Raw genomic sequence first — 23,842 nt, 5'->3', positions numbered from 1 at the left:
CACAAAAATAAATTCAAAATGGCTTAAAGACTTAAACATGTAGACAAGATACTATAAACCTCTTAGAAGAAAACAAAGGCAAAACATTATCAGACAGACATCTCAGCAAGGTTCTCCTAGGGCAGTCTACCCAAGCAATAGAAATAAAAGCACAAATAAAGAAACAAATGGGACCTAACTGAGCTTATTTACAAGCTTTTGCAAAAGCAAAGGAAACCATAAGCAAAATAAAATGACAAACTACAGAACGGGAGAAAATATTTGTAAATGATTCAACTGACAAAGGCTTAATTTCCAGATTACATAATCAACTCATAAAGCTTAATAACAAAAAACAAAGAAACCAATCCAAAAACGGGCAGAAGACCTAAACAAGCATTTCTCCAATGAAGGCATACAAATGACCAATAGGCACATGAAAAAATGCTCAGTATCACTAATTATCAGAGAAATGCAAATCAAAACTACAATGAGGTATCTCCTCACACCAGTCAGAATGTCCATCACTCAAAAGTTCATGAAGATAAATGCTGGAGAGGGTGTGGAGAAAAGGGAACCCTCTTATACTGCTGATGGGAATGTAGTTTGGAGTAGCCATTACGGGAAACAGCATGGAAATTCCTCAAAAAACTAAAAATTGACTTACCCTATGATTCAGCAATTCCATTTCTGCTATATATCCGGAGGGAACTCAAATACAAAAAGATACCTGCACCACTATATACACTAGCCAAGACATGGAAGCGACCTTACTGAATTTTCAGCAACAGATGACTGGATAAAAATGTGCTATATTTATACAATGGAATACTAGTCTGCCATTAAAAAGGATAAAATAATGCCATTTGCAGCAACATGGCTTGACCTAGAGATCATCATTCTAAGTGGAGTGAGCCAGAAAAAGAAAAAAAAAAAAACCATATGATATCAGTTGTATGTGCAATCTAAAAAAAAGACACTATGAACTCACCTACAAAATAGACTTAGTAAACATTCTTATGGTTACCAGGGAAAGGGGCTGGGAAAGGATAAATGTGGAAGTTTGAGATTTACAAATGTTAGTCACAGAAACCTACGTTCAGTATCTGGTAATAACCTCTAATGGAAAAGCCGCTACAGCCACTAACAGAGGAAGCAAGAGAAGAGAGGAGAGTGAGCTATCCTGAGCTATAGCCCAGTCCTCCTAAAGTCCTGGCCAGCTGCTGATGCTGCCCCCTGACCAGACGGCGCCCTCCTCCCAGGAGCAGACTGATGTGAAGACATGCGTCCTGCCAACCTGGGGCAGCACAGGCCGCCCCCAGGACAGGCCCCAGGGGAGATGGGAGCAAGTCCACCTGCCCCCCCGGGGGCAGTCCCCCTCCTGGCCACCCCCTAACCGCACCGCGCCTGCTTCCTGGGAGCCCACTGTCCTGGAAACCAGTGTCCTGAGAACCTGGGGCAGCGGCGAGGAGAGGGGCACTACCCCTGGTGAGCTGGGCGATTTGCCCCCATCTCCCCTGCGGCATGGCCTGGGGGCGGCCTCTGCTGCCCCAGGCACATCCCCAGGTCAGCCTGCTCCCTGGAGGGGGGCGCGGTGTGGTCGGAGGCAGCGGTGGCGGCGGCGGGTTAGGGGTCTGCCCCTGCCAGTTTGTGGATTTGCTTCAAACTCCCCAGCCACCAGCCCTGGGCTCAGCCTCTGCTGCCCCAGTTCCGCGGGACTCAGGTTACAGATCAGCCTGCTCCTGGAAGGCAGGTGTCATGCTGTCAGAGGGCTACTGAAGAGAAGGCGGGGTTGGGGCACTTCTACAGCAGGGCAGTTATTGAGATTTAATTTTTGCTTTGTTTCCATTGTTTTGCTTTGTTTCCTTCCTCGTGGGGATGGATCGGGGAAGGAACTTCTCTGGGATACAGGCAGTAGGGCCTCCCAGTGCCCAGGAAAGAGCAGGACCTGAGAAATAAGTGAGCACAGGGGTCAAATACAGATCGTGCAAGATGGAAATCTTATCACTACCTTCAAGGGCATACATGGACCTGGACAACAGACACACCAGATACATGAGGGGGAAGTGCAGACTGACAGCCAGAGGGACATGTTCTACTCTGTGTATAACCACTGGGTGTTTCACATCATCCATAGAGGTGGTTAGAGGAGTAATAATGAGGATCAAATAGGAAGATTCAATTTCCCTCCAACCTGGTTGCTGAAGGGGCTCTTTAGAAAGAAACAAGTAACTGAAAGGCAACAATAAGGAAACATTCATACCCATCAGAATAGCCAAAACGTTAAGCTCATTAATAACCTAGAATGTGAAACCAAGAAGGCGCTCTTACACTGCTGGGACTAAAAATTGTAAAAGGACTTGGTAACAACTAAAATAAAATGAAGACAGGCATACTTGAGGCTCCATCTTTTTCATTTACAGAAATAGACCCTGAAAAATGGTTGTATCTCTGCACAAGGAAACACATGAAAGTACTCATTGCACCATGGTTTGCAATAAGAAAAATTACAAGGAATTTTCATCAAAAGGCAAGAAACAAATTATACTAATATAATGGAATATTATATAACAATGAAAATGAATTCACTGAATCAACCTGTACCAGCAAAAGCAAAAAAGATAGAAAAGAAGGAAGGAAGGAAAGAGGGAAGGGAGGGAAGAGGGTGGCCAGGAATTCATCAGTGGCTGCAGGCAGAGATGCACCTCCTCACCACCTCTCCACGAGGAAGGGAGGAAAGGATTCAAACCCTGGTGTGCACACGGGCAGAGCAGAACCACCTAGCAGAAGAGTAACACTTGCCAGTAACACACCTGCCCTCCCAGAGCCAGGCTGCCTCTGCTCTGAGAAATGAGGTCACAGAAAAGCACCAATTGGGAGTCAGGAGAGGTTCTAGGTGCAATTTTCAAATGGGTCTAAGAAACCATCCCTTTGTAACAACTATCTGAGCTTCTATTCAGAAACAAGAGTTGACAAGGGATAACAGATCAATTCTGAAATAAAATAAAAAACTTGATGGCATTCTCCCATATTATCTACTAAATAAGCAACTTCCATTTTCTGTGGATGCCAGTGATAAACAGAAAGATGAGATGCAGTAAAGTGTTCAAAGAATAATCTGAAAATCTATTTCAAAAGCCTAAGGATATTAAGAAGCAGGGTAACATTAAGCGTGGCCTCTGTACTCACTCTTCCGCACAGATGCTCTCGTATTAAGTCCATAATTCAGTATGAATACACTTTAATATTATTTTCACCTAATTTGGAAAACTAAAATTCAGGATTATATGAAAAAGTTCATAAAAACAGATTTAGGTGATTTTTATGTTATTCGAGGCACATGGGAAATTTATGTATCTTTCTAAAATGTAATGCTTTAGGGTAAATACAGTGCCAGTGGTACTCGGCAAGCACAAAGACTTTTTTCCCTTTGTTTTTATTGAGATATAATTCATATGCCATACAATTAATGTTTTTAAAGTATGCAATTCAGTGATTTTTAGTAGATTCACAAAGTTGTACAACCACCAACCTGATTTAATGTCAAAATATTTTTATCACCCCCCAAAAATCTCTGTACACATAAGCAGACACTCCCTTTTCTCCCTGCCCTGTCTCCAGCCCCTGACACCCACCAACCTATCTTCCTTTGTCTATGGACTTGCCTACTCTGAACCCTTCAAATAAATGGAATCAGACAGTATGTGGCCTTTGGGGTACGGCTTCTTTCATTTGGCATAATGGCTTCAAGTTTCATGTAGGTTGGAGCATGTATCAGTACTTCATTCCTTTTTACAGCCCAGTAATGTTCCACTATAGAGCTGTACCACATGTGTTTAGCCATTTGTCCGTTGATGGATAGTTGGGTTGGCTTTTGGCCATTATGAAATAACACTGGGTCATAAGGTAATTCTACGTTTAACCTTTTGAAGAACTTCAGCAAATGCATCATTTTCCATTCCTATCAGCACTGCATGAGAGTTCCAACTTCACCACATCCTCACCAACACTTGCTGTCTGTTGAGTGATAGCCCTCTTAGTGGGCACGAAGTGGTATCTCACTGTGGTCTTGACTGCATCTCCCTAAGTAATGATATTGAGCATCTCTTCAGCACAAAGGCTTTTTAGAATAATAGTTTTTCCATGTGGCTGATATTGCTCTAACAAGTGCTGTAACAATAATGAATTAGTTTAACTCTTGCGTTCTATTTTTCTTGCATAATTCAACCTAACAGACTTACATACAGTAATGAATATTTATATTTTATGAATAAGGAAACTGTTAGGAGATAATTAAAAAGTAAATCCTTAAGAAGTACACACACTAATACAAGATTTATGAAATTTTATACTTATATGTTTATAACACACATATATTTTGTCCTTCTTTAGTGGAAATGGTTGATCAAAGGAACATTAGAATAGGAATAAAGTTGGGGAAAAGCAGTTCAATATCTTCCAGCAAAGCATAGATGGTGGTAAGTAGCTAGCCCAGCTGTTCAAATGGCATTTATTATTTCTCTAGAAAAATATGATTCTAAGTAGTCACTAAACATTTCATTACTTGTTACAGACTTTACATTGCTTTAAACTTACTTCTGTGACCTCTCCATGTGCCAAACCAAAATAAAACATTACCTTCAACTATATTCAGAAACATTCAGTATTACTTTAAGTACTGGAAGGTATACCTTCTCATATGACAAAATACATTTACTGCCCACACTTAGGGCATGAAAGACCCCCGTACAATAAAAGTTAGGATGCAGACTCATGTTTAAAACATGGAAAATTTGATCCAAATGTTCCGATTTTTTTAAAACCTAAAATGAAAAGTCAAAAGCTTCTTTTGGCAACAGTTAACTCATTCAAGCTATGATCCATTTTAACTCATTCAGGATATGCTCACTGAGTCACTTAAGCCCATAATTCAGTATGAATATACTTTAATATTATTTTCACCTATGATACTGTAATTTTTTCCACTGAAAGTACCAAACCCATTCAGTGAGTTCAGTTAACATGCTGTGTGTATGTTTAAGTGTTCTGGTCTAACCACTAACTCCCTCCAATATACTCTGTACTTCCAGCCTCAGGATATTTGCTCCTGTGAGACTCCATGCCTGGAATTTTCTTTTCTCTTGTCTTCTTTTTTCTACACCACTGACATTGAACTGCTTCCAATACAAGTTCCGAAATTTCTATAAAGCTGCCCCTGACTACTTCCTCTACTGAACGGTTACACCAAATATCAGTGGGGACAATTAAATTCATAGGTAGGTAAAAGGAGCTGGATTTTGAAGAATCAAGGATGACTCCCAGTTTGACTACGTCGGTCACATGTCCTTCCCCATAGACATTTATGAAGGTAGGAGTGAAGTTAAAGAGAACCACCTCCAAATGAGAAAGCACCAAGGTGGCTGCAATCCTTTCTAGAATTGTCAAGTCAGTCTGTTATTATTTATTCATTCATTTATTCAATATTTATTCCACCTCCTCCTGAGTGGACCCTGACATAGGTACTAAGGATAAAAACAGGAAGGTGATCCATAAACGTAATAAATACCTAATATTAATCAAGCACTTACTATATAACAGTTGCCCCACATCTGCACTTTTACAGGCATCCTTCAGAGACATTGAGGGTTCAGTTCCAGACTACCACAATAATGCGAGTCACATGAATCTTTTTGGTTTCCCGGTGCATGTTAAAGTTATGTTCACACTGTACTGTATATACCCTATTAAGTGTGCAATAGCATTATGTCTAAAAAAAGTATATACTCTAATTTATAAATATTTTATTGCTAAAAAAAGTTAGCCACCATCGGAGCCTTCAGCAAGTCATTTTGCTGGTGGAGGGTCTTGCCTTGATGTTGGTAACTGCTAACTGAGCAGAACAGTGGTAGCTGAAGGCTGGGTGGCTGTGGCAATTTCTTAAAACAAGACAACAATGAAGTCTGCTGCCATCGATTGACTTTTTTGCACACATGATTTCTCTGCAGCATGCAATACTGTTTGACAGCATTTTATCCACAGTAGAACTTCTTTCAAAATTGGAGTCAATCCAACATAATATTGTATGTCTGCTATATTTCAATTAAAAAATGGAATCAAGCCTTTCAAACCCTACCACTGCTTCATCAACTAAGCTGATGTAATATTCTAAGCCCTTTGTTTCATTTCAACAATCTTCAGAGCATCTTTATTAGGAGTGGATTCCATCTCAAGCAACCACCTCCTTTTCTCGCCCTTAGGAAGCTACTTCTCATCCATTCACAAGACTGCAGCAATTCTGTCACACATTCAGGCTCCACTTCTAATTCTAGTTCTCTTACTGTTTCCACCACATCTGCAGTTGCTTCCTCCACTGAAGGCTTGAACCCCTCAAAGTCATCCATGAGGGTTGGAATCAACTTCTTCCAAACCCCTGTTAATGTCAATACTTTGAACTCTTCCCATGAATCACAGACATTCTTAATGGCATCTAGAATGTGAATCCCTTCCAGAATGTTTTCAATCTATTTTACCCAGATCCATCAAAGGAATCATTATCTACAGCAGCTATAGCTTTATGAAATGTATTTCTTAAAAAATAAGACTTGAAAGTTGAAATTGCTCCTTGATCCACAGGCTGCAGAACAGATGTGTTAGCAGACATGAAAACTTTAATCTCATCATTCATCTCACCTCCATCAGAGCTCCTGGGTGACCAGATGCATTGTCAATGAGCAATCATACTGTGAAAGGCATCTTTTTCTCTAAGAAACAGGTCTCAAATGTTCAGTGAACCACGTTGTAAACAGCTGTGCTGTCATTCAGGCTTTGTAGTTCCATTTGTGGAGCACAGGCAGAGTAGACTTAGCATAACTCTTAAGGGCTCTAGGACTTTCCTAGTGGTAAATGAGCACTGGCTTCAACTTAAAGTCACCAGTTGCATTAGCCCCTAACAAGAGTCACCATGTACTCTGAGGTTTTGAAGCCAGGCACTGACTTCTCCTCTCTAGCTATGGAAGTCCTAGAAGGTTACCATCTTCCAACAGAAGGCTGTTAAGCCTATACTGAAAATCTGTGGTTTAGCACAGCCACCTTCATGAATTATCTTAGCTCAACTTTCTGGACAACTTGCTGCACTTTCTTTATCAGTACTTGCTCTTTAACTTTGCACTTCTGTGTTACGGCGTCTTTCCTTAAGCTTCATGAACCAACCTCTGCTAGCTTCGAACTTTTCTTCTGCAGCTCCATCACCTCTCTCAGCCTTCACAGAGTTGAAGAGAGCTAGGGTTTTGCTTTGGATTAGGCTTTGGCTTAATGGAATATTAAACTATCAAAATAGTTTGATCTTCTGTCCTGACCACTAAAACTTTCTCTGTATCAGCAATAAGGTTGTTTTGCTTTCTTATCATTTGTGTGTTCACTGGAGGAGCACTTTTCATTTCCTTCAAGAACTTTTCCTTTGCATTCCCAGCTTGGCTCACACAAGAGTCCTAGCTTTTAGCCTGTCTCAGCTTTCAATATGTCTTCCTCACTAAGCTTAATTATTTCTAGCTTTTGATTTAAAGTGAAAGATGTAAGTCTTCCTTTCATCGAACACTCAGAAGCCATTTTAGTGTTATTAATTGGCCTAATTTTTTTTATTGAAGTATAGTTGATTTACAATGGTGTGTTAATTTCTGGTGTATAGCATAGTGATTCAGTGATACAAATACATACTCTTTTTCATATTCTTTTTCATTATAGGCCATTACAAGGTATTGAATATAGTTCCCTGTGCTATATAGTAGGGCCTTATTGTTTATCTATTTTATATATAGTAGTTTGTATCTATGAATCCCAAGCTCCTAATTTATCCCTCCTCACCTCCTCCTCCCACCCCGATAAGTTTATTTTCTATGTCTGTAAGTGTGTCTCTGTTTTGTAAATAAGTTCATTGTGTGGCTATTTTTTTTCAGATTCCACATATAAGTGGTATCATATGGTATTTTTCTTTCTCTTTCTGGGCTTACTTCACTTATTATGACGATCTCTAGGTCCACCCAAGTTGCTACAAATGGCATTATTTTATTCTTTTTCATTGCCAAGTAGTATTCCATTGTGTGTGTGTGTGTGTGTACACACACCACAACTTCTTTATCCAGTCATCTGTTGATGGACATTTAGGTTGTTTCCATATCTTGGCTACCATAAGTATTGCTGCTATGAACACTGGAGTGCATTATCTTTTCAAATTAGAGTTTCCTTTAGATATATGCCCAGGAGTGGGACTGCTAGATCATATGGTAAGTCTATTTTCAGTTTTTTAAGGAATCTCCTTAATGTTTTCCATAATAGCTGCACCAAACTACATTCCCACCAGCAGTGTAGGAGGGTTTCCTTTTCTCCACCCCTTCTTTGGCATTTATCATTTATGGACTTTTGAATGATGGCCATTCTGACTGGTGTAAGGTGATACCTCATTGCAGTTTTGATTTGCATTTCTCTGATAATTAGTGATGTTGTGCCTATTGGCTATCTGTATGTCTGCACTGGAGAAATGTTTAAGTCTTCTCCCTATTTTTTGCCTGGGTTGTCTGCTTTTTTGTTATTGAGTTGTATGAGCTGTTTGTATATTTTGGAAATTAAGTAACTGGCCTAATTTCAATATTGTTGTGTTTCAGGGAATAGGGAGGCCTGAGGAGAGGGAGAGAGGTGAGAAGATGGCCAGTTGGTGGAGCAGTCAGAGCACACACATATCATTCATTGATTAAGCTTGCTATCTTATATGGGCATGGTTTGTGATGCCCCAATTTAAAGAGTAACATCAAAGATCACTAATCACAGATTACCATAATGAACATAATAATGAAAAAGTCTGAAACACTATGAGAATTACTGAAATGTGACACAGAGACATGAAGTGAGCAAATGTTGTTGGCAAAAATGGTGCTTACAGACTTGCTCAATGCAAAGTTACCACCAACCTTCAATTTGTAAAAAATGCAATATCTGTGAAGTGCAATAAAATGAGGTCTGCCTCTACTTTTAATCTTCATAAAAGGCCCTACTATTTTAACCACTGCATAGAGAAAACAGCCTCAGAAGTGAAATGGCTTGTTCAAACTCACAAAACCTACCAGGACTCGACCCAAGATCAAAAGACAAATCTGTCCAACTCCAAGTCTCCCAATCTCAGGCAGCTCAATCAGTGAGCAGGGTATTAAGGGACCAAATACATATTACACAGATGTAATCATTATGTATTTTTATAGTACATAAAATTAAAGCCTATAATTTCCATGACATTATACATTCAATAGGCTAGTCTGGGTATTTTATTCTAAATTATAATGTAATTTCTTTTTCAAAATATGCTATGAATGGCAGTAATCAATTTAGCAGAGTTTTTAAAACATAATCTATTTTATAGGTTACTAACTTCTTACTGCCAACCAAGAGATCTGTTTTGAAGAAAAGATTGAAGTAAATCACTCTAAGTAATATTAAAAGAAGGCTATAGATAGGATCTTATAAATAAAGTAGGACCACACATAAAGCAGTGAAACAGTATTACCCCCTCTCCCAACAAAAAAGACCTGCCCCCACCCATATTCTAAAAAATGAAAATGGTTAAAGTCTCAATGTCTTCACAGACAATATCTTCAAAACCAGTTTGTAACCACAAGATAATTTACCCAAAGTGTAAATAAGGCCTATAATAAATCAACTCTCCGAATCAGCTCAAAGTTAACCTGTGACAAGGGTTAAAATATTCACAACTTGATTATTTTACTTTTGTTTTGTTTTTTCCTTTCTCCTTCTTTTTCCTTTTTTTCCCCCTTGGGGGAAGAAGTAATTAGGTTTATTTATTTACCTAATTTTTAAGTGGAGGTACTAGGAATTGAACCCAGGACCTTGTGCATGCCAGGCAGGCACTCTACCACTGAGCTATCTCCTCCCTTTGATTATTTTAATACAGGATAACATGTAGGGTAGAATGAACCATCATCATGCTGCATGTTTCATTAAACTGCATAAAAAGTGGCTATAATAATATGAACTAAAGCTGCAATATTGAATGATTGTCTAGCATTTTCCTTTCTGAGCTGAGAAAAACCAAGCCTTAGGCAATAAGGATGGCGATAAATCCACTGCAGGAAGAGGTGTTTTACCTTCAAGTAAATCAAGACAACGCAGTTATAACTTTCCTAGGCTCCAGTTTACAGTAGCCGAGAAATGTAGTCGATCCTGGTTTCTTTTAGAAAGACTTCACACTTGGGCCTCTGGTTAACAATTATGGGTTTTCTCTATTTTGAATGGGTCTGAAATTAAACCTGACGGCTTTGCCACAATTTTACAAAGTTTTATGAAATGTTAAACAGCAGCTGTGTGACTCTGGATTCGCCACACCAAAATGTAAACCAACATCACCAGTGCAAAGGGGCTAAGTTTACAACTTTAACACCATAATCCAAGGACACAGTTTGACTTCACAAGGTCTATAAATAAGCACCTTTTAAAGCTGAATGACAGCAATAAGGAACTACCACTTAGTAAAAACGACAGGGGTTTTTGTTGTCTTTTAAAAACCAAGACTCCCTGGCAATTTGGGGGGAAGGAAAAGCAATAAATTTTACGTAGACTACACTTGGCATCTACTGTTCCACATATTCAAAGCAGAATTCAAATGATCATATATGATAAATAATGCATGTTTCCTGTTAACCCAAATATTAAGAATATAAAACCAACAATTTCTACATGTACTAATAGAAGCTAAAAATTTTCACATCAATAGGTGAATATCTGGTAGTAATTTACTTACTCATATATATATATGTTTTATACACAGTGTAGTATACACCTTTATATGTATTTAAAAGCACACTGGATTCTCTTTGCCCATAAGAAAGCATAATGCGAATTGTATTACTAATTTATTTTTTCTGAATATTATTGACAAAGGAATAAAGACATACCACATGACCCCATTGATTAAGTTTTTTTTAATTCTAATGGCATACATGAAACTTACTAATATTCTGCACATCAACACCAGGCATGGTTTCTGAACTTATTCCTCAAGCCTGAAATTCAGTACACATGTTAAACAAACAAGAAACTGTATTTGCTGAATATAATTTCCCCCAACTGCATACAACAGGTTTTTCTTATTCTATTTGGTAAAAACGACAGACTTTCCGTGTTTTCATCAATTCTGTAGCCAAAATGTTCTATTATCTGTTCTTCATAAGATGCAATGTAAGTGGAGAACTGTGAATTCATTTAATAAAACATTTCACTGCGTTGTACTGTTTCTTTTCAAAATCAGTTCTAAAAAAGTACTGGGAGCTGGGAGTATCGGTAAGCACTCTGCAATTATAGGTCCCATAGTAACTGCAAAGGAAGACTCAACAGTGACAAAGGTCATCAGGGCAAAGTCTGAACAACTCTATTCCTGAAAGAATCCTCTCCCAGGATGCCATTTTCCTGAAGGCAGAAGGGAGATCCTAGATCTTCCCATGCCCATTTTATCAAAGTGGAGGAACATGCCTCTGGGTGTCCACAGGCCCTTCAGAGGTTAGCAGGCATCTAAGCACAAACAGGACTTTGATTCAGGGAGCTGCATCATAACCACGGAGACCCACCTATAGGACAGCAACACGGAGCCTGCCAAAGACAGGATGTGAGAGAGAAGCTACCATTGAAATGAAAGAACAAATCCCCAGGAAAACAGACTTATCACATCACCATTATATAACAGGAAGAAACCCTATGCATCACGTGGCTTGTGCTAAAATGCTTAGTGATCTCATTCTTACCATAACAAATTATCTGCCAGAAAAGCCCTTCAAGGTCAAACCCTGGAAACAATTAAAAAATAATGAAAAGCATTCATCCCTAAGGCAGAGTTAGAATGTTTTAGTTTGAAGCAACATGCTGTATATTTTATTAGCTATAACTTGTTTAATTATTCATTGCAACTCTTCTATTCCATGCAGAAACCTCAGGTTGCTCAGATTTCTATCTGAAACTCTTTTTTTATTTTCCTTATTCAAGGGCAAATGCCTTAAGAGACCAAAATGTCTATCCACTATTTTCAACTGGACAGAGAGATATATTTGTTTAGAATAAAATACTAAATTAAAGCCAGCAAGAGACAGATGGAAAAAGAGGGGGGAGGGAAAGGTGAGGAAAAAAGAGAGACAGACAAGACACATGATTTCATCGTCGCAAATCATGCAAACCTCTGGACTAGACTTTCTACCAGGATGCTCCTTCTGTACCTGGACCACGTGTGCCCCTCAGTTCTGCCTGCCTTCTCCATGCACCTGTGCTGCTCTCTGTGTCCAGGACCCTGTGCAGTCTTAAAGGCTGCCTGGAGCATCACCAGCCACCTTTCAAAAGCCTCCACATGGTTTCCCATCAGTGATGCCACCAGTCTCTCCTTGAGTTGCTTCCTGGCATGTTTTGCCTCTAAATACAGGGCTGTTGTCACCGGGTTAATAACCGTGCTCTCTGCTGGAGGAGCAGACAGGTATGGAGGAAGTGGGGGCATCCTGCACTGGGATGCCAATGTGACTGGTGTCTGCATGCCTCAAACCAGCCTGAGGAATGTCTGCAGAGAAGGTCCCCTCGCTCATGTGAAATTGAGGACCCCCCTCCCTCTTTCTCCTTGGCTCTGAACATGACACTTTAACATCCAAATTCACAGGGCCACTTCCTTTGTGTGGGCACAGATCTGAGCCACAGGTGAGTCTCAAAGGGGTCGGATTCCAGAACAACGAATGGCATACCTTAGCTCTCCTTTCCATACACATGAAAGCCTTCATGAGTAACCTGACGGTAATTTCCCATAACCGTGACCACCGACATTCCATACACGTGGTCAGCCTCATGTGTGGTGATGCCAACAAGAGCGAGATTTGGAGTCCAACTGGGGAAATTGGAGGCAACAGACTCAGATCATCAAAACATCTTTTCCCCTGGAGGGATCACAGTGATTCATTCCACAACCTCATTTTAGAATCCAAGGGAGGAAACCCTTATGGCCAGAAGAATGAAGTAGCTTGCTGAGCATTACAGAGTCAGATCGAGGGCTGGACCCCAGGCCCCCCTAACACCGGGTCTGTAGCACCTCTGTTACACTACAAATTGCTGGAATTTGAGAACTCCCTGTGATCAACTGCAAAAGAAGGACTACAGAATCTTAACTTCTTTCTACTCTGCTATTCTTTAGAGCTTGTCTTGTTCCTAAACCAATGACAAAAAATGTCTTTCTCTCACACGTGCCATTTTCCTGGGCTTCGTCTTGGCCTCTCTGCACACAGGTGTGGGGGGTCCATCTACCCACCTGGTCTAGTCTATCTTCATTTTTCCTGAGTGACACAACCCCTGTTATGTGCAGGGCAGCACTCCCCAGCTGAGAAAGTACATACCCCAACCCCTGGTTCAGTTGCAGATGACAGAGACCTAACTCTGGCCCAGGAGATATAAGCAGAAGTTGCCAGTGGGAGCTCCCAGGAAAGCTCTTTAAAAGTGAGCAGACTTAACTGGCTGGTGCCTTTATCTCCTTGCCTATTACCTTCTCTGTTCCTAGGAAGATCCTGGAGATGTAGCAGCCACTTTGTCATCACGAGGCAACAAGCATGAAGATGAAAGCTGGACAACCAAAGGGAAGGCTAAACAGAAAATCATAAAGATCCTCAGAGCCGATGACATTGTCAGGCTACCTGCCTGCCTTGGGGTTACCTTTCTAGAGACAAAAACAACAGACCTTGGTTTTTTGTTTGTTTGTTTGTTTGTTTTCAAATTGAAGTATAGTTGATTTGCAATGTTGTGTCAATTTTAGGTGTAGAGCGAAGTCATTCAGTTGTACATATACATATATATCCACAAATCATTTTTCAAATTCTTTTCCATTATAGGTTATTATAAGATATTGAATATAGTTCCCTGTGCTATACAGTAGAACCTTGTCATTTATTTTATATATAGTAGTGTGTATCTGCTTAACCCAAACTTCACATTTACCCCTCTCTACCTTTCCCCTTTGGTAACCATAGTTTATTTTCTGTCTGTGAGTCTATTTCTGGCTTGTAAAAAAAAGTTCATTTGTATCATTTTTTTTAAGATTCCACATATAAATGATATCATATGATATTTGTCTTTCTCTGTCTGACTTACTTCACTTACTATGATAATCTCTAGGTCCATCCATGTTGCTGCAAATAGCATTATTTCATTTTATGTCTGAGTAATATTCCATTGTGTATATATACACATCTTTATCCACTCATCTGTTTGATTAAGCCACTGTGGCTCGAGTTTTCTATTACATACAGCTAAAATTATAGCTTATTTATATATCAGGTGTCAACAGATGTCACCATGAACAAGGAAAAAAAATCACAATTCTATATTTTCAATTGTACACTTCAAAAAAAATTTTTTTATGGTAGCATGTTTAGACCAACCACTGACTGAATGCTAACTTACTGGAATTAACATACAGCAACACTGCTCTGAGGGGGAGAACCAGTTGGGACAACTCTTGGAAGAGATACCAGTGTGTCCCACTGTGAAAAATACAACCATCTATATACTTTAAGTGCTAAAACTGGTTGTATCGAGAAAACTTGAGGTAGAGTGGGTCCATAACTTGTGGTAATCTCTTAAGAATTTAACAGTGACAGCAACATCCCCTATAGGAACTGGGGACACTATTTTCTCAAAAGGATATATTTTTATTCTATATAGCTGATTTCTTAATGTCTAAATTCTGAAATTTAAAGCAAGCAGGATTTTACAGGTGGTGCAAAGAACATTCAGGCATCTAGTTACCCACATCCCATCAAACACTTTGTAGCTAGAAATACAATCAGAATCTGAATGCACCACTAAAAATCCTTCCACCTACACTGCATTTCTGATAAGTCCTTTTCTCTGTCCAGATTCCTTCCTGAGACTACCCAAGAGTTCCCAGCTCCTAGTATCTCTGCCTCAGCCAGACACATTCATTTTTATTCTGGTCTCATTTGCAAATTCTAGTAAGCTGAAATGAGAAAACGGCTTCAGAAAATAACTTATCTGCTACAGTAGTTTTCTTTACTTTTTCTCAGAGTATTAGGCAAGTAACTAAAAGTCCAATATGTTAGGATGAAACAGTAAACTACTGTAAGACTGCATCAGCCTTAGACAGTCACTCTTATAAATTTCAAATTACACAAATTTTACTCTTCAAAATGTCTATTTGTAGCACATCACAACATTTCATAAAAACATATCAACCATCAGCACCAATCTCAACATATAAAGCAAGACAGAAAATGACAAAATGCCTAGCTATCAAGAGGAGAACATTAAACAGTCATTTATTTGGAACTAAACAAACGTTATTTCTTAAAAATGCATGTCATTTAGTCTCTATTCTGCCCAAACACTTACTGTAGTCAATGGAAGAACTAGTAGGGATGGCTGAAAACTGAGAGGCACTCTTCAGTCATGGGGCTGGTAGGACACTCAGCTGAGAAAGTGGAGTTTCTCTGGTTCTCTTGAAGCTAGGACATCCTCAGGCAGGGGACTTGGGTGGCATAGATCCAGCAGGTTGGAAAGGGACATGTGAACTCATACGCACTGTCTCAGCAGGTACCCTACAGCACACTGGCTTACACGAGAAAGCCTTGCTTGGCTAAGATTGTAACTAAGCTATGCTACATGTCAATACTTTAAAGACATGTTACACCTCAACTGATTCAATGTTCAGTTTCAAGGTCTATCTTTCACTGAAGATTTCCATTTTCACCTACCAAAGCAGCACACATGGCTCTTCCTAAGACAAGGAGAGCCTCCCTCAGCCATACCCCCTGGACTTGGAGGCAATCCAACTTGCAATTAACAGCAGCAAGGGGCCAGGCTGGGTCCTGCAGAAAGAGCGAAACCCCACGTGACAAAGAGCTCACTGCAGACAGAGCCCTTTCCAGCTGTATATGAAAAGAAAGATGGCAGGTGCTTTGCCAGGAGTCTACGGTGCACAGCTACAGTAGTTCAGCTGCGGGATTCAAAAGGTGGGTGTTCCCACTGGAAATGCACTAGTTTAGGGATATTAATTTGGTAAATTTACCTGTCTCTTCTCTTTACAGTATATTTTCAAAATATACTGTTTTGTAGTTTCAGAAGTCTTTTTGTCCTTTGCTTTTCTCTTTCCTCATTTATCTCTTAGTTTTATTTTGGTGAAATATGGGGCTTTCCTCTCTTCACAATTACAGGAAAAATCTCTCATTTAGAGAGGTTGCCAGTTTAAATTTTGATAAGATAATCTTTGTTGATAAGAATTTAAAAACTAAACCCTACCAAAAAGCACATTCTTTGGATCAAAAGAGATGTATTTTGCATCATCTATGCACTGTATAGTGCTTACATGGAGATAATCAAGTCTTACACATATATTATTTTCTTTAAATATTCAGAACACATGGTATTGTTCACCAACTATAACAGAGCTTTAAGAACAGAAATACTTAAAGGATAAAGAATGTTACTGAGGCTAAAAGTCTACATTTACAGACTATTTTTCATATTAAAATGAACTAAGAAATTTAAATGCTAAATATTATTGAAAAAAATTGCATATGTGCATGCTATGTCATCAGGGAAATGCAAGTTAAAAGAATGCAATGCACTACACACCTATTAGAAAGGCCAAAATCCAGAACACTGACAACACCAAATCCTCGCAAGGATGTGGAGCAACAGGAACTCTCATTATTGGTGGGAATGCCAAGTGATACAGCCGCTCTAGAAGACAGTGTGGCATTTTCTTACAAAACTAAATTACTCTTAGCATATGATCCAGTAATCATGTTCTTTCATATTTACACAAATGAACTTACTTAAAGCCACAGAAAAACCTATACAAGAATGTTTACAGCAACTTTATTCGTAATTGCCAAAACTCGGAGGCAACCAAGATGCCCTTCAGCAGGTGAAAGGATAAACTGCAGTCCATCCAGATAACAGAATACCATCCAGAGCTAAAAAGAAATGAGCTACCAAGCCATGAAAAGACATGGAGGAACCTTAAATGCACATTGCTAAGTGAAAGAAGCCAATCTGAAAAGGCAACATACCGTATGACTCCAACTACATGACATTCTGGGAAAGGCAAAACCATGGAGACAGTGAGAAGTTGCCAAGGGCTGGTAGGGGAGGGAGAAAGATGAATAGGTGGAACAAAGAGGATTTTTAGGGCAGTGAAAATACCCTGTATGACACTGTGATGAGTGGTCGGTGCCTGGCATTATACATGTGTCCAAACTCAGAGAACACACAACAGTAAGAGTGGACTCTAATGTAAACTATGGATTTTGGGTGATAATGTGTCAATGTAAGCTCACCCTTGGTAACAAATCTACCACTCTGGTGAACGATGCTGCTAATGGGGGAGGCTATGTATGTACAGAGAAGGGGGCATACGGGAATCTCTGCACGTTCCTCTTAATTTTGCTGTGAACCTCAAAGTGCTCTTCACAAAAGCCTTTTAAAATGTTCATCTATAACACTATACCTCGATTATTTTTAGTCATTACCTTTCACTTATGCAAAATCACCAACATGTGATGCAATAATAGTTCATATTGTTTGTGACTATATAGGAATGTGGTTAAAGATAAAATGTGTGGTAGGAAGGGACACACCAGTAGAGTGGTGACATCTGGGAAAGGAGGAAGGAAATGTGATTACGAATCCTATAATTATACATTCCTTTTTTTAAAAAAAAGGAATTTGTAGTAAATATGCAAAATGTTGACAATTAAACTGGAGAGACAATTTTGTTAGCTTGCTTGATTATTTTCTAGTCTCTTTTGTACGGGAAGAAAAAGTCTTGGGGTAAAATGAAACATGACCAAATGGGATGTGAGGTTAGGTAAGAAGTGTCAGACTGAAGTAAGAATTTACATATTCAGGAAGAGAGGCAAGGAGGGGATTTGGAAGGGTCAAAGAGCAGGGCCAGACTCACCCGAAAAGAGGACAAGGTAGGATAGTCTAGGGAGACAGTACACTACAGGGACTGTGTCCGTGGAAAACACAACAAGGTCCCATTCAAGTAGACACTGTTTACTGGGTGACTTGTGGCCCCAGAATTGAGTACTGTATATATCAGCTTACTATGAACCAAATAGGAAGATGCTTGATTTGCTGCATAAAATGAACCTTAAATACAGAGGAAACCACTGAAATAATGGTAGGAACGACAATACTGAACTGAGATTCTGACAGCACAAAAAAATTGTTATAAAATACAGCTTACCTATAAAAGTAAAAAACCATGCCTGCTTGTAATATGACTTTTAAGAGTGAAGTCAGGAATTTATTTTATCTGGTACACACAGTAATTTGCTATAAAGCTTTATGAAACAGCTAAAATAATGCTACCGCCAGAAACCAATTGTTGCTAAAATGCATTCAGTTAAAATGGAAAATACAGGGAAATAAAACACTGTAATTGTCTCTCAACCCACATTGTATATTACGTAGCTAAATCATATACTATTATATTTTCTACATTTTAATAAGCTTTCCCAGAGAGGAATTGATAACATAAGGAAATGATTCTCAGCTTTTATTTCTGAAGACCTAAATAATATCCCACACGTATTTATAAACCAAACAGGGCCTTGGCCTCTCATTAGATCCCAAACCTTATAAACTCTGCTTCACAAAACCACAACATGTAATAATACATGAAAGAGCTAACACAAATGGTTTTCAGTTCTACTTCTTACTTGGATTCACAGTTGGGGACTTACCTATTCAAAGTGAGCTATTATGATACATAAGAAAAAAATCAAGGTTTTCTTAATTTTTGAAAATCTTTTAATAGTGTGCTGTATAATTCGTACAAATATTGTCTTTGGCCTTGATAATATTTTATTTAAACTTGTCCATCCACTAGTTAGTGCAAGTGGAGACCTCCCCAAAAAGATGAATTTCATGGCCCTGACCCAAATGCAGCAGGATGTTGACAAACTATGTAAGTAATATGTCCAGTACTTAAATAAAAGGTCAAATGTCTCCTTTAACCTATGTAAGAATTTTCAAAATAATAAATCACCATAATTAATAAAGTGGTAGAAAACCTTTGGGGAAGTTTAAGAAATTTACATATCTCCAGACAGTGAATAATTTTCTAAATACAAAGTTAATAATAAAATACCAGGTGCTCGGTTTAAACAGAGAAATTTGCAGCAGTATTTCCAAGGCCTGAAAAGAATCTGATTAGCCAAATATACTGAATGCACACAGCTTCAAAGATCTTGATGGGACAAATAAGATGCATTTACTAAATATTAACAGTAAAACTTCAATCAAAAGAGAGATTTTGGTAGAAATTTTAAAGAAACTGCTTTATAACTCTTTTCAGGTCATAGTCAGATTTTCTATGAATACCGAAAAGTATGAAATACGAAAGAAAATAACATGCTTACCCCCTTCTAACGTTCAGACGTCACTGAATTCATTCCAGAAACTAACGTGTTTCTGAAATGTTTGCTATCAGCAAGATCTGTGTTTTCCCAGTTGACTTCGAGAGAAGCTAGCAGGACCTCTCTCTCAGGGGGTTTACGATGCATTGTAACTTCCTTCTTCCCCTGTGCTCACTGAGGGCAGGCCTGTCTGGCCAGTGTCCCCAGGATGCAGCCACCACCTGCTTATGGCTCTGTGGGTGTGTGCCACACAGACGCAGAAGACCGGGCTAACAAAATTGAGCTAAGGCAGGTCAGGGAAAACATAAAGCTGCCCTTCAAACACAGTTCTTCCAAAAGAAACTCAAATAAGAACTGATCATATCTAACACTATAAAATGTCATTATGGTCAAGTAAAAGTATTTCACTCAAATTAAATGATGCAAAAGAAGCTGCTTTCTGAGATACAGAGAAGAGGGCAGATACAGTCTCTGTGTTTCCTCATCCCTTTAATGTAATTTAAGGCTGTACCTTCATTTCAAGGTACATGATACTATCTCCGTAGCATCTTCTACAGATATTCAGGTATTAATGTTCACAATTCTCTCCCATCTCTATAAAGGTATCTTCCAACAGGTAGAGATTCAGGTGCTAGTGAAAGGATCACTACTAAAATTTATTGCTTCTATTTGAGTTTCCTGTAAATAGAATACCCCTGAAGCAGTAATAAATGCTGACATTTTTGTTGTTGGTTTTTTAATATGGAGAAGGTAGACAAAATGAAATTTCCCTGCCATTCATTAATTTCCCTATCTTAGTGTCATCATAGAAGTTATGAGAAAAAAGTGAAATAAATGGGAAAGCACCTGACTTTTTTTTTTAATCAAGAAATAAGTAAAGTCCAGTCATTTCTCAATTATTCAATATTATTCAAATTTGCAGGGACTTTGAGTCAGTGGTTCTTCCTGATGGGGGGATAAAAGAGTCATGTGTGAAGCTGCATGAGCACACATGTACCCAGGCCCTGCTTCCCAGTGAATCCAATTCAAAGGATCTGAGGTGATGCCCTGGAATCTGCAGTTTTAAAAGCAGTTGATTTTTCCAAAGCCCTGGCTGAGGATGAGCCGTGAATTCACAGGCATTTTCAAATGCCTTGGAATCCAGGGGTAGAGTCTGAACCAGTGGAGAGGCAGTGGTGGGGATGGTGACAAACAGGAAAAGATGCCCCCAACTTAGCTCCAGCTCCCTGGGAGCTTGCAGATTCGAGTCTGGTATTATCAAGGGCTTCCACTTTGTTAGAGAGAAGACAGGATTCAGGATTCTGTTTAATGTAAAAATCCCTTGAGTTTTAAATGTTGAAACATGCCAATAGTCACACAGAGGCCCTGGCAGCCTGTGATCCCAGGTTTAGAAGATCAGCAGTATTGAATAAATTTTGCTCCTCCACAAGAGTGCTCAGAGATATGCAATATTTGAGAGGGGAGGGAGTTGTAAAAACATGGCCACAGTATTTTGCAGCTCTTTCCATTAAGCGACAGGGGCTACTTCCCGACCTCTTGGTTGGGCTGGCCGTGCGACTAATTTTGACCATTAGAACACAGCAAAGTGACACCTTGTGTTTCGGCAGAGCTGGGGCCTGACGGGGTCTTGCAGTCTCCGTCCTTCCCGTCTCTGAACACTTTGCCTGCCGGGCATGGGACCCCGGGACAGGTTACCAGATGATGAGAGACACCCCCAACCACGGTGGGGAGAAAGGCCTGCCAGATACCCAGCACCAAGCCCCCCTCCCCCCACGTGGGTGAGGCCGCCTTCAGCTCCCCAGCCCCGGTCAGGTAAGCCATTGGAAGACCACAGCCACCTGAGTGGGAGCAGCTAAGACCAGAAAACTGGGCAGCCAAGCCCACCCAAAATGCAGAATTGTGAGCAAACAGCTATTGTTTTCATCATTAAGCTTGGGGAGGTTGATTCAGCAGAAATAGAAAACCGATGAAGACATTGCCCTGAAAGCCAAGTGCTGCCTTAATAAAACTCGACAATGAAAACACAATCAAAACTGGAAACACGTGGAGTCAGTTTTCAGACTGGGTGGTGGACGGCAGCAGGGGAAATAATAAAGAGGTAATTAATGACGGGAAAACAGCAGCCTGTGGTGGCAAAATAACTGGTGGTATTTCTGCCTGCGATAACTCAGATTATAAAAAGGTGCCTAATGAACTTGTTGATCTGGCCAAGAAGATCTTGAGCAAGAATGCTGAAAATATCACTTGGTTTCTTCAAGCTGATAAAGGCACAGAGGGGAAAAAAGGAGAGCTAAATATGGCATTGTTCAGTCTGCAAGCAGAATGCAGGAGGAAAACAGAGAACTAGGATTTGGTGGGGTGGAAATAAACCTGTCTCACCCTCAAGAGTTCTCAATATGATAGATAATCAGTATGACTGTGTTTTATCTTTTCACCCTGTTTATAAATAAACAGAATGGTCATTCTTTAACATTTCCCCTGATCTAAAAAAAAATCTCAAAATATAACCTAGGACATATACACAGGCACACATCATCCCTGAACCCAGATAACCTAAAAGAAAAAAATAAGGGCAAAGTTCTGTTCAACACATAAATTTATCCCCACTTCTGGAAGGGGTGTGTGTGTGTGTGTGCGTGCGCACACGCACGCACGCACTTGTATGCACACAGGTGCACACTGGCAGGGGTTGGGGGGTTAGGGGATATGACACTTGAAAACAAAGAGGATGTGTACATAAGTGTATCTGCATATGTGTGTGTAGATATAATGTTTTTCTACTAGTTATTTAAAATATTGTTTTACACTAAGATAAACGTGAATATAATATGTACAGATTCTAAATTGGCAGTAATTTTTTTAAGATAAAATGTAAAACTCCATGGAACTTTTTTCTTGTAGCTCATGGCCTGGGATATACCCCTAAATCCTCTATGGTGGGCACTTCTCTTCTACCACATGACGGGGTACTTGGTGGAAAAGATGGAGCAGCAGCTGGTGAGATAAGCCCCCCAGCTGAGTCCTCACATCCCAAGTTTTGGAAACTTGGTATCAGTTAAAGATCCTGCCGAGGTGGGGGGGGAGTGCCAACAAGGAGTTGTGGGATGACAGCTGTGCCACAGGGGCTGTCCCAGCCCCCACAGATCTGTTTCTCAAAAGAAAAGGACTGAAGTCAATAGCAGAAAAATTGTGAAAAGCAGGACTCTGTAATGACCCAAAATCCAAGTGCTGAAAGCACTCCTGCCCAGTGAGACTCAGTCAGGCTCTTACTTAAGAGCCTATTTGTCCTCACGGTACAGGATGCTGAGCTGGACTCAAGCACCTTTTCCAGACTCATGGCAAAAGCTAAAAAGGTATTTATGATGAGCTCCACGTGCCAGGCAAGATTACAGCCCCAAACAGTAAGCAGTGACAGCAGTCTGAGGTCACTGATTTCGATGGCAAAGTACACGAAATCTATCTGCTGGTACTAAGGGCTTCCTAATTGGGTGTAAGAGTTTCATTCATTCAACTAAAACAGCAGGCCCCATGCCACGCCAGGGGTTCACCCCGAACGATGCTAACCCTGCCCTCAGAGTACTTACTAGCAGGCAGGGTTGTAGTCAGATCAGGGGTAAGGCGTTCTAGTACATTTACAAGAGCAACTAAGCTCCCAAGGAGCTTAAAATAAACCAGAGTCTGGTCATTCATCAAGGAAAGGTTCTTGCTCAGTGCAATCTATTTAAGAAGACAGGAAAACGGGCAATTTATTTTAGACAGACTTCGATTCCAAATGTCTAAAACAAAACAGTCTTGAATTTTAAGCAAACGCTCAGCTCTCTGGAACAATCCCAACACCAAAGTTGTACTGAACATATCATATGCAATATTTCACGATACATCATATAAATATGAAGCAGCACATAAAATAAATTACATATGAAAACAGAGACTAAACACTCATATGTTAGTACTTATGAGTAATAAAACTTGAAATGGTTATGTTTTCCCTGGGGCAGAGTTTCTTCATTTTTATCCATTAAAAGTTCAAGGCAATTTGTCAAAAATTTATATCCAGCCATTCTGTATACATCTAAATTACCCTCAACATTGTATAACTAAGCACCTCTCACTAACAGACTTGAGAAAAATAACTGAAGCCTTACTTGGATTTAATTGCGAAAAAAAGAAAAAGATTATTTTCCTTCCACAGTTAGCAGAGTAAGTTGATGGGAAGTTTCATTAAACTATTAAAAAAAAGAAGCATAACTCTCATACCATAAATTTGGTATTTTCAACCTAAATGATAACATAGGACAAAAATGTCTAAGTCTCTGGAAACAGGTTTCCATAGAACCACCTCCTTAGGAAACACTGTAGGCACTAAAAAATATTTTTAATTTATTTAGAAATCACACAATAGC

The sequence above is a fragment of the Camelus dromedarius genome, chromosome 29, assembly GCF_036321535.1.
Source record: "Camelus dromedarius isolate mCamDro1 chromosome 29, mCamDro1.pat, whole genome shotgun sequence".
Lineage (NCBI taxonomy): Eukaryota > Metazoa > Chordata > Mammalia > Artiodactyla > Camelidae > Camelus > Camelus dromedarius.
Note: the sequence above shows the minus strand (reverse complement) of the source record.